Source organism: Carcharhinus amblyrhynchos, chromosome 27 (genome assembly GCF_965287045.1).
Source record: "Carcharhinus amblyrhynchos chromosome 27, sCarAmb.v2.hapA, whole genome shotgun sequence".
In the NCBI taxonomy this organism is placed as follows: domain Eukaryota; kingdom Metazoa; phylum Chordata; class Chondrichthyes; order Carcharhiniformes; family Carcharhinidae; genus Carcharhinus; species Carcharhinus amblyrhynchos.
In genome coordinates, this window is record NC_137350.1 from 10,904,634 (window position 1) to 10,920,874 (window position 16,241).

Genomic DNA, 16,241 nt, shown 5'->3' on the forward strand with positions numbered 1-16,241 from the left:
CAGTAGCCTAGTAAATGTAAACTCAGGGAAAGAAGAAGATTTAGCAATACAGATTTTTCTGTACAGTTATAGCAAGTTGAACCAACTCAAAAACAATTGGCCAAATTTTATGCACTGCTGCAAACTGTTTTTCAAAGTTAAAAAGCAGTCTTGGGTAGGAACATCTCCAGCCATTACAAAAAACCCCAAGAGCATCTCCAGGTCCATGGATGATTGAAAGAATCATTGTTGAGAGGATATGAAATAAGCAATTCTCACTGGAATGCAAAAATAAGGTAGGGTTGGTTTTTACTCCATGGTTTGAGCAAAGAACTCAACCTACTGTTGGGTATTTTGAATTAAAAGGAACATTTGTAGGTTAATAAAGTTCCACCAATATGAAATCCAGGTTGGCATCTTTTAAAGGGTATAAAAAATATTGTAAAGGGACACTAGTGGCTGCAGTCCAGGGCAGTTGGTTTCCAATTAAAGAGTGATGTAAAATCACTGTCAAAAACGGCCAATCTTTGGTGTTCATGTGTATGAGGTTTTTCTTATAGTTGTTTGATTTTAAAGTAAAAGGATGGATTTACATAGAACAGTACAGCACAGTACAGGCCATTCAGCCCTTGATGTTGTGCTAAGCTATGTCCGAACCCGAGGTCAAGCTATCCCACTCCCTATCATTCTGGTGTGTTCCATGTGCCAATCCAATAACCGCTTGAAAGTTCCTAAAGTGCCTGACTCTACTATCACAGCAGGCAGTGCATTCCACATCCCAACCACTCTCAGAGTAAAGAATCTACCTTGGATATCCCTCCTATATCTCCCATCATGAACCTTATAGTTAGGCCCCTAGTAACAGCTACATCCACCTGAGGAAATGGTTTCTGAACGTCCACTCTATCTATGCCCCTCATCTTATAAACCTCTATTAAGTCACCTCTCATCCTCCTCCGCTCTAAAGAGAAAAGCCCCAGCTCCCTCAACCATTTCTCGTAAGACCTACTCTCCAACCAGGCAGCATCCTGGTAAATCTCCTCTGCACTCTCTCCAATGGTTCCTCATCCTTCTTATAGTGAGGTGACAGAACTGCACACAATATTCCAAATTTGTGCATGTCTATGTGTAGTATGAAATTCTTGTGTGTCAATATTACAGGATTAGAAATGGATTGCTTGTAATCTCTTGTTGATTTTAAAGAAAAAGGAACTTGTTTCATAAATGTTTGTTCCATGTGTGTAAACTCAGTAAATTGTTTGACAAGGGAATATCTTACAAGGATAAGGAATGTGGGAAACTGGCTGGCTGGTGACCCCACACCTCCAATGCCTTTCACAGCTTATTTTAGGAACTAAGGGCCAGTAACTCATGGGAAGTGAGGATCTCAGTATTGCAGGTTCCCTGTCTGATTTCTCTTGTGGTGGTTATGCGTAGACTTGGCCTGTAATTGGAACACAGTGAAGAATATTTGAATAACTAATCCAACATCCCAAATAGCACCTCTGTATCACAACATCTTCCCTTCTGCAAACACCTCACTGCCAAAAGGCTGGTGTTGTCTTTGTGGTGGCAATACTGAGTTGAAGGAAAATTAGCATGTACTAAGTGTAATTTATTAAACTGGCCCATTGGAAATGTGTCCTACGCTTTGTATTGCATACAGGAGCACTGACCAAAGGCAAAATATTGTACTCATCCTGAGATAATAGCCCCAAATCTAATGCAGCAAAAATGCTTCAGGGAAGGCAGAAAAAGGCAGAATCTGTGCATAAAGGAGTCCACTTACCTTGGTACATCTTGTGTATGCCTGAAAATATCTTCTCATTTGTTCCCTGGCCTACTGATTGACCTGCTCTGCCACCTTCTTCCATGGTTCATAAAAAGATAAGTTCCTTTGTTCCATTTCTTGCAGTAGGATTGCCAGGACTTCATCAATGAATGGGATGATTTGTTCCATGTTACTCCTTTCAGCTAATTCTCAGACTCTGAGCATCTGCAAAATTATTCCCCTATAAAGATGAACCCTCCCTACATATGCAAAGGATTGGCTCAATTTTCTGATTAGTTAGCTTGCAGATGTGTATGTTTTTCATCACTCAATTGATTTGCACCATAAACATATGCATACTCAATTTTATGAAATTGTGGTTTTAATAGAAATAAGAATGAAAATTTTTAAAAAAATTGATAGAAAAAACTGTCATCAGATAAATGGGATTATCTCCAAAATTTGCATTGCCAGTGGGAAATCTCACGTACCAAATGGGCATATTGGGCAATTTAAGGATGCGTTGCCTTTTAATTTTCTATCCAAAATTGACGTTAAATTAAGTGCTATATGGTTAACATTTCCCATATATGTGACTGCTCAGTGAAGTACATCATGAAGACACAAATTTGGAAAATTGATTCCAATTGATTGCTGCAGAAAGAGCTCAATTTTGTAATTTCTTGGATGCACTTGTGTCTGTGGAACAGGGGTTAAGTTATGGCAATGTTTTCAGTTCACTGTCTGTCCAATAATTTTAAAGAGCTAAAAGCTTAATAAAAGCTTTCCCCTGCAGAAATTTGACATCTCACTGGAAGGTGGCCAATATAAATACAGAATTTATATTTCTTCCAAAGAAGAAAGCTTTACCACATGCACAAAATAAGTTGCAAAAGTTGGCAGCTCCAGGCTGGCTGCACTGAGAAACCAAGAATGGGATTCTCCAGTCATGTCTCTGGCAGGACCCGTTGTGATCAAGAACAGAAAATTTGGCATTCCAGCCAAAATGCCGTTCACTTTTAGCGGCATCAGAAAATCCCAGCCACGCACAGGGACAGAAGATTTCCGGCCAAGTGTTTAAATACAGTAATTTGTCACATGAAAGAATTGGAGGTGCAATTCCAGGAGTGATCCAAGGAAAGGAATTGGAGGTAATGAGACCCAAGAGGTGACGCCCAGGGGCATTCAGTATGTGCAGGTAGGTAATTGGTGAATTCCAAATTGCTTTCCCCTCCAAACTTGGGCAGCAGTTTAAACTAGTACTGGGGAGATATAAGTATTACATTGCATTTGTGACACTCCAATATAACAGTGTATAATCATTGATATTCTAAACTTAAAACCTTATTGGTTAAATGCAGAGAAAATAAAGATGGTAGAGCAGATGATGTGTCATAGCTGTAGCACATGAGAGCTACTGGATACCTTTGTGATCCATGTCAATTATACCTGCGATGTTTGCAGCTCAAGGAACGTCAAATGAATTAGATAAACTGGAGTCTGAGCTTTGGATATTGTGATACATCAGGGAGAGGGAAACTTACCTGGACATGAGTTCCAAGAGAGTTCTTAGGTTAGGTTTGGTTTGGTTTGTGGTTAGAGATGCAGGATTGTGACTGTAAGAGAGGCAGATATGGGAATCCAAAAGGATGAAGAGAACTTTTCTTCTTGTCAGAGGCTCATAAGTCCCTGGAACTCTGTTCCTCAAAAGGCAGTGGAAGCAGAATATTTGAGTATTTTTAAGGCACAGCCAGATAGATTCTTGATTAACAAGGGAATGAAAGGTTATTGGGAATGGGCAGGAATGTGGGGTTGAGGTTGTAATCAGATCAGCCATGATCTTATTGAATGGCTGAGCAGCCCATTCCTAAGTTGTATGTAAAAGTTAGCAATGGAGGCGCCTCAGCCATTGTAATTGTCCATCAGATTTGAGGTTCTTGCAGCTTGTGTCGATGAGAGCAGGAACTACAGGAAGGATGAGCAAACTGACCATGGCACTATGGAAAATATTCAAAATGTGGGAGCAAAAAGAAATGCGTTTGTAATAGACGGCAATATAGTCAGGGGGATGGAGACTGTTCTATACAACCAAGAGCATGAATTCTGAAAGCTGTGTTGCCTGCCTTATGCCAGGATTAATGACGTCTCCTTTGGGCTGAAGAGAAACATGGATTGAGAAGGGATAGATAGGACCATATGGAAACCAACAACACAGGCAGACTAAGAAAGAGGTTCTGCTGAGGCAGTATGAACAGCTAGAGTACAAATTACAAAGCAGAACTCAAAGGTCCTGGATTACTACTGGAGGCACGAGCAAATTGGCACAGAGTAAACAAGATCTTGTTTGAATGCATGGCTCAAATAATAATATTGGAGAACTGGGTTTGGAACAGTGGCACGAATACTGGGGAAAGAGGGAGCTATACTGTTGGGCTGGCCTTCATCTGAACTATGTTGGGACTGGTGTCCAGATGAATCATATAACAAGGGCTGTCGAGAGGGTTTTAATTGTCGGGGGAAGAAAAGATTTGGAAACATAAAACAGAAAGGGCAAACCAATAGTGCAGGATGTGGTTTACGATAACCAGAGTTTGACAGGAACAGACAGAACATAATAGTGCACTAGAAAATAAAATCAGAGTAGGGAAAAATTGAAAGCCTGAATTAGAGGCTCTTTAGCTAGATGTGTAACTCAATGTATGAACTGTTAGCACAAGAAGAATGAGTATGATATGTTAGACATTACAGTGAAACAATTGCAATATGACCTTAACTGGGACCTGAACATTAAAGGTTATTTGACATTTTGGATGGACAGAAAGAAAGGAAATGGGGGCAGAGGGTACTTCTATTACTTTAGGATGAGATCAGTACAACAGTGAGAAATAGGTTTGGAGGAAATAAGGAATATCAAGGACATAAGCAGGATAGAATAAAAGTCAAGAAATAATGAGGGCTTGTAAGAAAAATATTGCAATAATTGTGGAAGGTTCTAAACTTCATTTGGATTGGATGAATTGAATTGGTAAAAATTAGCCTAGTTCATATTTGGGAGTGTTTCTTCGAACAATTTGTTCTGGAACCGATCAGGGCAGAGGCTATTTTAAAGCTAGTAATGTGCAATGAGACACAATTAATAACTGACATCAAGGCAAGAGTGATCACAACAAAAGAATTTTGCATTTAGTTTGGGGTGAGAAATTTGAACCAAAACTAGAATATTAAGCTTAAAGGTAATTACAAGTGTATGATGACTGACTTGCTAACTGGACTAGTGGAGTAAGTTAAAAGATAGAGAAACAGTGGCAGACATTTAATGATATAATTCATAAGGCTCCACGAAAAGGACATGCCATCCATGGATAACTAAGGAAGTCAAGGATTGTACCAAAGTGAATGAAAAGATGTACAGTTCTGAAAAGGCTAGTGGTAGGCCAGAATAAAGAAAGTATTTTAGAAACCAGCAAAGGATGATTGAAAAAATAATAAAGTGGGGCAAATGAGACTATGATGAAAACTAACAAGAAATATAAAAACAGTAAAATCTCCAACAAGTGTATAGAAAGAAAAAGAATCGGGAGTGAGCATTGATCCCTTTGAGGGTAAGATTGGGGTAATTAATAATGGGAAACAAGAAAACGGTGGAGATTTTGAACAAATATTTTTTCATAATAAGGTGCTACATAAAAAGTTACTGTACAAATAAAAGCTTTCGGGTTTTGGGGTGATGTGTGTGTGGACAGAGGATTGGCTAACTAACAGGGAATACTGGAAAAAATATGTTATTTGCAGGTTAGAAAACTGTACTAGTGGAATGTTATACGGATCTGTGCTGGGGCCTCAACCACTTATGACCTATACTATTGCCTTGGATGAAGGGACTGACTGTATTTAGTTAAATTTGTTTATAATACAACAATAGGTAGGAAAGCAAATTGTGAAGGGATCCAAAGAGTCTGCACAGGGGTAACCTACTCATAGGTTAATTGAGTAGGTTAAAAATTTGGGATCCTCTTGGAAGAAGCACCCTGGGATGCATTCCATCAGGACCTGGAGACGTGTCTACCTTTAGCCCCATTAACTTGCCCAACACTACATCTTTTGTGATCATGATAGTTTTTAGGTCCTCACCTGCCATAGCCTTCCTGTCACCAATTTTTGGCATGTTATTTGTGTCTTCTACTGTGAAGACTGACACAAAATACCTGTTCAATGCTTCAGCCATTTTCTCATTTCCAGTTATTACATCCTCCTTCTCAACCTCTAAAGGACCAATGTTTATTTTAGCCACTCCTTTTCGTTTTATATATTTGTAGAAACTTTTGCTTTCTTGCTTTATATTCTGAGCTAGTTTACTCTAATAATCCATCTTACTTTTCTTTATAGTTTCTTTCATGGCTTTCTATTAACCTTTAAAGATTTCCCAATCCTCTAGGTTCCCACTAACCTTTGCCATTTTGTATGTATTTTCTTTCAATTTGATACCATCCTTTATTTTCTTAGATATCCATGGCTGATTATCTCTTTTTCTACAGTCCTACCTTATCACTGATATATACGTTTGCTGAGCACTGTGAAAGATCGCTTTGAAAGTCCTCCACTGTTCCTCAATTGTCCCACCATAAAGTTTTTGCTCCCAGTCTACCTTAGCCAATGCTTTCTTCAGCCCTTTGTAGTCTCCTTTGTTTAAGGACAAGACAAGTATTGGATTTTATCTTCTCACGCTCCATCTGTATTTTAAATTCAGCCATAAGAACATAAGAACATAAGAAATAGGAGCAGGAGTAGGCCATCTGGCCCTTCGAGCCTGCCCCGCCATTCAATAAGATCATGGCTGATCTGTCGTGGCTCAGTTCCACTTTCCCGCCCTCTCCCCATAACCCTTAATCCCCTCTCTTATCAAAAACCCATCAACCCGCTTCTTAAAAATATTTAGCGAGGCAGCCTCCACCACTTCAACGGGCAGAGAATTCCAGAGATTCACCACCCTTTGAGTGAAGAAGTTCCTCCTCAACTCCGTTCTGAACCGCCCCCCCTTTATCTTGAGGCTGTGCCCCCTAGTCCTACTGTCTTTTTTGAGCGGGAAGAGTCTTTCCACCTCTATCCTATCCATCCCATTCATCATCTTATACGTCTCAATGAGATCTCCCCTCATTCTTCTAAACTCTAACGAGTACAAGCCTAGTTTATTCAGCCTCTCCTCATAGCTCAACCCCCTCAACTCCGGTATCAGCCTAGTAAACCTCCTCTGCACTCCCTCCAAGGCCAAAATATCCTTGCGCAGGTGCGGCACCCAAAACTGCACACAGTACTCCAGCTGCGGCCTCACCAGTGCCCTATACAGCTGCAGCAAGACCTCCCTACTTTTATATTCAATCCCCCTCGCTATGAAGGCCAGCATCCCATTCGCCTTCCTGACCACCTGCTGCACCTGCAGGCTGGGTTTTTGCGACTCATGCACAAGGACCCCGAGGTCCCTCTGCACCGTCGCCATACTGTGATTGCTTCTTCCAAGAGGATCTCTAACTGTAAGATCATTAATTATTCCTGTCTCATTACAGAGGACCAGATTTAGGATTGCTTGCTCCCTCGTAGGCTCCATTACATACTATTCAAGGAAGCTATTGTAGATACATTCTATGAACCCCTCCTTAAAGCTGCCTTGACCGACCTGGTTTGACCAATTGATATGTAGATTACAATCCTCCATAATTGCTGTACCATTTTTACATGCATCAGTTATTTCTTTGTTTATTTCTCACCCCACCATGATGTCATTATTTGGTGGCCTATAGACTATGCCTATCGGTGACTTTTTCTTCTTACTATTTCTAATTTCCATTCAAATAGATTCAACTTTTTTTCCATAGAACCTATATCATCTCTCACTACCGCCCTGATGTCACTCTTAAATATCAGAGCTATGCCACCTCCCTTACCTTTCAATTAGTCCCTCCGAATAGTCTGATACCCCTGGATATTTAACTCCCGGTCGTGACCATCTGCAATCATGTCTCTCTAATGGTCACCAAATCATACTCGTTCGCGATGATTTGTACTGTCAACTCATTTACCTTGTTTTGAATGCTACGAGCATTCGGATAAAGTGCCATTATGCTAGTTTTTGTACCTTCTTTTTGAGTTCGAATACTTCCATTAATAACGTCTCCCGAGTTCTCCTTCCTTTTAACTTTTTTCCTGATTTTTGATGTACTTGCAACATTCTCCCCACGTTTTGTCCTTGCTCCCTCCTTCTCGGACTCCTTACATAGGTTCCCATCCCCCTGACATATTAGTTTAAACCCTCCCCAACCACTCTAACAAACACTCCACCTAGGACATCAGTCCCAGTCCTGCCCAGGTGTAACTTCTCCAATTTGTACAGACTCCCACCTCCCCCAGAACCAGAATGTGAAATCCTCCCCCCGACACCATCTCTTCAGCCACGTATTTATCCAAAATATCCTGTCATTTCTACTCGGACTAGCACCGGTAGTAGTCCTGAGATCACTATCTTTGAGGTCCGATTTCTTTACTTTCTTCCCAGTTCCCAGTATTCTGCTTTTAGGGTCTCATCCCTTTTTTCACCTTGTCATTTGTATCAACATGTACTATGGATACTGGCTGTTTGCCCTCCCCCTTCAGAATGTCCTGTAGCTGCTCTGAGATATCCTTGACTCTAGCACCAGGGAGGCAACATACCATCCTGGAGTCTCATTTGCAGCCACAAAAATGCCTGTCTATTCCCCTTACAATTGAATCCCCTATAACTATTGCACTGGCACACTTTTTACCCCTCCCCTCTGCAGCAGATGCAACGAGTTTGGCTGCTGCAGCTTTCCCTGGAGAGGTCATTCCCCTCAACAGTGTCCAAAGCAGTATATCTGTTTTGCAGGGGAATGGCAGGTAGACTGCAAACTGATAGCACTCTTCTGTTAGAGTTGTAAGTAAGGGGATTTTGGTGAAGGGACTTCTGCCTCCGCAGACTTATTACAGTGGCGATGAGGAAAAACGAACAATCTGAAGGAACTTGTTTGCTATCAACCACTACACTTTGAGGGTAAGCCATTGCCTGGCAAACACGTTGCTATTCAGGAAATTGGATTCTTTTGACTCTGCCATGGAAGCCTGGAGCCAATATGTAGAATGGATGAGTTATTTCTTCAGAGCTAATGACATTGTTTTTCATTTGAGACTATGGGTTATTTTGCTGACCACTTGTGGACCATCAGCTTTCAGTGTTATGCGCAGTTTAACCTTTCCAGAGACACGGGACACAAAATCCTTCGAGGAATTGATGGTCTTAAAAGAGTATTTTGACCCTAACCTTCCTGTCATCTGTGAAGGTACTGGTTTTACTCAGCATTCTGAGAGACGGAGGAGTCAGTAACTAGTTTCCTGACAAGATTAAGGTGGTTAGCAGAGGTTATGAATTTGGATTGATGTTAAATGAGATGCTCTGAGGCTGACTGGTGTGTGAAATCAATAATACGACCATACAACAACTTCTGTTGGCAAAGGCCCAGCTGGACTGCAAACAAGCATTATAGCGGGCTCTGTCCTTGGAAAAAGTGGTGAGCAGAGTGCATGAGTTACAGGGTATTCTAATGGAGGTAGGCGCCTACGCCATGCAACTGAATTAAGGGACCACCATTGCATGGCAGGCAACTATATAACCATCCTCAGGAAGGATTCAGGTACAAGGAAACCCAGTTCTGTCCACAGAGCTGCTCCTAAAGGACTCTTCCCGCTCAAAAAAGACAGTAGGACTAGGGGGCACAGCCTCAAGATAAAGGGGAGGCGGTTTAGAACGGAGTTGAGGAGGAACTTCTTCACTCAAAGGGTGGTGAATCTCTGGAATTCTCTGCCCGTTGAAGTGGTGGAGGCTGCCTCGCTAAATATTTTTAAGAAGCGGGTTGATGGGTTCTTGATAAGAGAGGGGATTAAGGGTTATGGGGAGAGGGCGGGAAAGTGGAACTGAGCCACAACAGATCAGCCATGATCTTATTGAATGGCGGGGCAGGCTCGAAGGGCTAGATGGCCTACTCCTGCTCCTATTATGTTCTTATGTTCTAAACAAGGCCGAATTAGGACTGGACACACAGCAGTCCCTGCAGAATACCGCCCATGAGGATATTGTAACTGTTGCTAGTATCCGGAGTCGGAGAAGAAAAGCAAAGTTCCAAAACTGACATTTCAAAAAATCGTCACTTAGGCCAGGGTACAAGAGAATGCAAACCCTGGAAGCTCCAACTACCTCTGAGAAGGAACAACTACTTTGCATAGCAATGACAAAATTGGAACCTATTAAATTATCCATAAGACTGAATGGACGTCTGATATTAATAGAGGTCAGCACAGGCACAGCCGTATCTGCGGTAGGGGAAACAGTGTTCAACAAAATCTGCACTCAGACCTCAAAGATAGAGATCTCAGGATTACTACCAGTGCTAGTCAGAGTAGAAATGACAGGATATAATGGATAAATACGTGGCTGAAGAGATGGCGTCAGGGGGAGGATTTCACATTCCGGTTGTGGGGGAGGTGGGGGTCTGTACGAATTGGACAAGTTACATCTGGACAGGACTGGGATTGATGTCCTAGGTGGAGTGTTTGTTAGAGTGATTGGGGAGGGTTTAAACTAATATGCCAGGGGGATGGGAACCTATGTAAGGAGTCCGAGGAGGAGGGAGCAAGGACAAAATGTGGGGAGAATGTTGGAAGTACATCAAAAATCAGGAAATAAGTTAAAAGGAAGGAGAACTTGGGAGTTGCTATTAATGGAAGTATTGGAATTCAAAAAGACTTTGGCAAGACTGAGGACTTATACAGAAGAACCACGGAGTGTTGGGCACAATGCGTACCTGTTGCTTATGGAAAGCAATTGATTAGGCTACCATTGATGGTCGTGGAAGGTTCTGGACCAAGCCTGTTGGGATGAAATTGGCTGAAGTAAATCCAACTAGACTGGGTAAAAAATTTCTAGTTAGAAGATGGTTTCCTGAGCGAAGTCCAGCTCAAATACCCAAAAGTTTTTCTAGAACAGCTAGGAACAACTGAAAGAACAAAAACAAAAGACACTACATGTCGATCCAGAGGTAGTTCCAAAATTTTGCAATGACCGGTTGGTATCATTCGTATTAAAGGAATGATCAAAAGATTGTTGCACAAAGGCTTTATAAAACCAGTCCAGTTTGTGGAATGGACGGCACGCATGGTGTCTATTCTAAACCCGAATAGCTCGGATTGTCTTTGTGGAGATTTTAAACATATGATAAATTGCTATTCACAACAGCAAAAATACCCAATTCCTATATGCCTCCAGGACCCTAGCAAGAACAGAAGTACACCCAAATCAAAAATGAAGGACTGGCCATACTTCTTGCAGTAAAGAAATTCCACCAGTACCTCTATGGGAACATTGAGGATCTATATGCAAAGCTGGCAGGAGGACTCTTATTCTCTAAACTAGATATGAATCAGCTGAAGTTGGATGAAGATTCACAAAAGTTTTCCACAATGAACACATTGAAGAGTCTTTTTCAATATACAAGATTACTCTTTGGGGTATCATCAGCCTGTGCGGCATTTCAGAGGATGATGGAGAACATACTACAAGGGTTATCACAGGTTGCCATTTACCTGGACGATGTCCTCATCACCTAGAAAACGAGGGCAGAACACCTGCAGAACCTGGAAGAAGTCCTTCAAAGGTTTTCAGCAGCGAGCGTGTGTTTAAAGAGAGAGAAATGTGTTTTCTTAGTACTGGAGGTAACCTATGTGATTACAAAGTCAATAAATCAGACCTACTCCGGCACCTCTGGTAAGAACCTCAGGTTCCGAGATGGACATGGTGGACAAAGCCACGGCTGTTCCCCGATTGCTGGAGGGAGAAAGCAAACTGGCCCTCTAGTGCTCACGACGAAAGAGATGGGCGCCTAATAGATACACCCCTCCTATGTCAGATGCTGAATTGGAGGATCTGGACCCGCATTGAAACAGAGGAAGAGACCCATGAGGTGCTCGGACCACGGGGGTTCCTTGGACATTGGGTGGGAAGGAGCATAATGACTTCAATCAGGCCATTGAGGTTGGCCTATTGGAATATGAACCCCATGATTAAGGATCCAACTGATGAGCCAATCAGAGACTCTTTGCCGTATATTTAACCGGGAGTGTCAATTCTTCTGACACGCCTGGAGGTAGACTGCTAACTGATAGTAGTCTATGCACTGTTGTTAGAGCTATAAATGAAAAGTGATTTTGGTGAAGGGACTTGTGCCTCCACCGACTTATTACAATCTTGAGCATTGGCTGAGTGTACTGGATGCAGCAAAGACTATGGGCCCTAACAACACTACAGCTATTGTGTTGAAAACTTGTGCTGCCATGCTTCTAACAAATTGTTCTATAACACCAGCGTTGATTTCTGACAAAGTGAAAAATTTCCCAGGTGCATACTGCCCACAAAAAGCTGGCATCCTTCAATCTATTTATTGCCCCATTAGACCACTCTGAATAACCAGCAAAGTGATGGAAGGTTTTTTGAAAATGTTGTCAAGTGCCATTTACCAATAACGTGTTTAATGATACATGGTTTGGGTTTGCCAGAAGCATTCAACTCCAGACCTCATTACAATCTTGGTCTGAATGTGGACAAAAGAGCTGAGATTGACTCCCTTTGTATCAAGGAAGCATTTGATTTAAGTGTGGCATCGAGAAGCTCCAATGCAAGTCAATGAGATTCAAGGGAAACTTTATGAGCTGGAATCATGTCTAACACAACTAAATATGGTTGTGGGTGTTAGAGAGGTTGATACTGCAGTTTCGTATTCTATGCACAAACAGTTACTTCATCAATGACCTTCCATCTATCATAATGTTGGTTGTGAGAATATTTGCTGATGATTGCACAGTGTTTGGTTCCATTTACAACTCTTCCAGATACTGAAGAAGTCCACACCTGCAACTGCAATACCTGGACAGCATCTAGCCTTGGACTGGCAGCAAGTGCCATTCACACTGCACAAAAAAAGAGTCAGTAGCTCGAACAAGAAAGAGGCTGACTATCTGCCCATGACACTTGCATGCTAACATGAAGGCCAGCTTGATGCAGTAGCTACAAAGAGTACTTAACAAGAGAATATAGCACTGCGATAGAAGCAGTGCTATTCTTGCCTTTAACAAGGCAAGGAGCAGTCCCAGGGAAGTGAGAGACAGTGAGACCTGAAAGCTGAGCTCTGGTATTGTTATTTAGGTGAGCAAGTAGGTGATTGGTTGGTAAGCTTTAAGCTTTCTTTCTAAACTAGGACAGTAATGTAAACTAGGTCCAGGGAGGTATACGTATTGCATTAAATTTATAGCTTATCTTGTTAAATGACTTAATGTAACTATAAATAATTGGTGCACAATGTTTCAAAACTCAAAAACCCTAAAATAATAAACAAAATACAACCTAGCTGGAAGGGCAGATGTAGCATAAAGGCAATTACAAAGGTATGAAAACCAAATTAGCTAAAGTACGTGTTGGTCCCTTTGAACATGAGACTGGAAACTGATAATAGGGAACAAAGAAATAACAAAATATTTTGTATCCATCTTCACAATAGAAGACAATAAAAAACATTCTGAGAGCAACAAAAAATTTAGGGGCAAATGGAAAGGAGGAATTTACAACAATCACTCACTAGAGAAAATTATCAGGAGAAATAATGGGACTAAAGGCTGACAAATGACCTAAACCTGACTGGCTGCATATTAGTGTCTTAAAACAAGTGGCTGCAAAGATAGTGGATGCACTGTTTGTCATCTTCCAAAATTCCCTCGATTCTGCAGAGTTAACAGTGCACTGGAAAACGGAAAATGTAACACCCCAACTTAGGAAATAGGACATAGAAAACAGGAAACTATAGATGATTTGTTTTAACATTGGCCTTTGGGAAAATGCTGGAATCCAATATTAAGAAAGCAACAGCAGGACATTTGGAAAATTATAAGACAATTAAGTAGTGCCAATGCAGTTTCATGAAAGGGAAACTGACAAATTTGTTCGCGTTCTTTGAGGATCTAATAAGCAAGATGGATAAAGGCAATTCAACAGATGTAGTGTATTTTGTTTTCCAAAAGGTACCACATAAAAGGTTACTTCACAAGATAAGAGTTTATGGAGTTGGGGGTGATATATTCACATGAATAAAGGATTGGCTAACTAGTAAGGAACAGGATAAATGGATCAGTTGCAGGTTGGCGTTGGTGCCTCAGAGATCAGCGGCCTTAACTATTTACAATCTACATCAATGACTTGGATGAAGAGACACAGGCTGGGATTTTCCAGCCCTTCTTGCTGGTGGGATCTTCTGGACCCACCAAAGGTGATCCCTCACGGCAGGTTCCCCAGTGGCGCAGCCAGTGAGCCACACAAGTGAACATTGACTTTGATGGGACTGGAAAATCTCAGCGGCGGCCAATGAGCCACCTCACCACAGGGGAGCCAGAAAACCCTAGCCAGAATATATTGTCATTGATGTTGCAAAAATAGATGGGAAAGTAAGTTGTGAGCCAACAAAGAGAACTAGAGAAAAGGAGGTAGACTTTATATAATTATACAAGGCATTGGTGAAACCACAGTCAGAGCATCATGGATAGTTTTGCTCTCCTAATTTAGTGAGGAATTTGTTCCATTAATGGCAGTTCAAGGAGTTCTTAGGAGTTTACAAGAATAAAAGGTGAGCTTATTGAAATATGTAAGGTTCTGAGAAAGCTTGACAGATAGATGCTGACAGAATGTTTCACTTCATAGGAAGTGTAGAACCAGGAGAAAATGTTAAAAATAACAGGGCCAGAATTTTATATCCCTCCCCAACCTTCCGGTGAGTTCTGAGGGGTGGGGCAGGGCATAAAATTGCACAGAAAAGATTCCTTCCAGGTTCTTGCCCGCACCAACCATGCAACAATTTTCTGCTGGAGTAGGAAGCCTGTCCTAGCCCAATTAAGGTCCTTAAGTGGCTACTTAATGGCAATTTCCCTCCAAGTCACAATTTTTAAGCTAATGGGCTGATGACATTCCAAGACGGGGGAGCAGAAATGAAGAGAGTCAGATCTCAGGCAGGAAGCATCCATGAGAAGCCCTCAACTGGAGTGAGCTCGCCTTAAGGCCTGGTGACCTCTGGACCTTTCACATTCCCAACCTATTCGCCAATACCCCAATCACTCCCTGTCCCCCACCATCTCTATAATCCTCAGGCCTTTCTTACTCTCCTGCCTAGGCCCCTGACACCTTTTCCTCAGGCTCCCAGGACTTAAGCTCAGGAGGCTTAGTTCAGTGTCTGTTGAGGCACGCCTACAGCGCTGTGCCTGGAAGGTTTGGAGAGCTGCTGGCCAGACTGGCCAACAGCTCTCCAAGGCAGGATTTCCACTCAAGTGAGAGCAGATGTCCTACGTTACGCCAACCAATGCTCATTAGAGAAGAGTCAGCAGAGATGTATACCTCGTCGTCTTTAGTGGGCGGGGGTGTTAAAAATTCAGGCCACTGTCTCTCATTTAAGATGAAGAGAAATTTTTTCTCTGAGTTAATCTTACAAATTTTTTAACAAGAGAAATGAGGCTCGAATATACTTATGGCTAAGTTGTACAGGTCTTTGATCTACATGAAATGGACAAGTATTATGGGAGGCAGATATAAAAGTGGAGTTAAGGCCATGATCAGATTAACATGGTCTTTATAAATAATGAAGCAGGCTTGAGGAGCCAAATGGCCTACTTCATTTCCCATCTCTTTTGTTCTCATGACATTAACAACACTGAATCCCCCACCATCAAAATCCTGGAGGGTCACCAATGACCAGGAACTTAACTGATTCAATATTTTGTGAACAGATTTAGTGGTCACAAGAGACAACAGTCTGGAAGGTCAACACCATCCAGGACAAAGTAGGCTGTTTGAATGATACCTCATCCACTACCTTACACATTCATTCCCTCCATCATTCATTCCCTCCTCAAGATATACTGTAGCAACTCATCAAGGCTTTTTCAACAAACTTCCCGAGCCTGCAGTGTCAACCACACATAGCGGAACACTACCATCTCCAAATGCCCTTAAAGTTACACCATGCTGACCCGGACATATAAAAGCAGTTTGCATAGGCAACAAGTTGTGATGTCTGAAATGTAACATTTAAAAAATGCTTTCTGCATTTAGCATTTTTATTATGTGTAAGTGTCTGAAGCATTGTTCATTGGAATGCAGATGATATATTATTTTATAAAGTCCAAAGATGTTATACTGTACAATCTGTGTGTATTATCCTGTTGTTAGTTGAAACTTTCAAGATCACTGAATTCATTTGTTCACGAAACATTGAATGAATACAATAAACACTTAATTACTTTGTAGGTACAAAGAACTTTTTGCTATTTCTGATTGCTAAAGTTAAGTCAAAGGCTACAGATATTTTTGGCTGGAATTCCTACAAGTGTATTCTCAACCTCC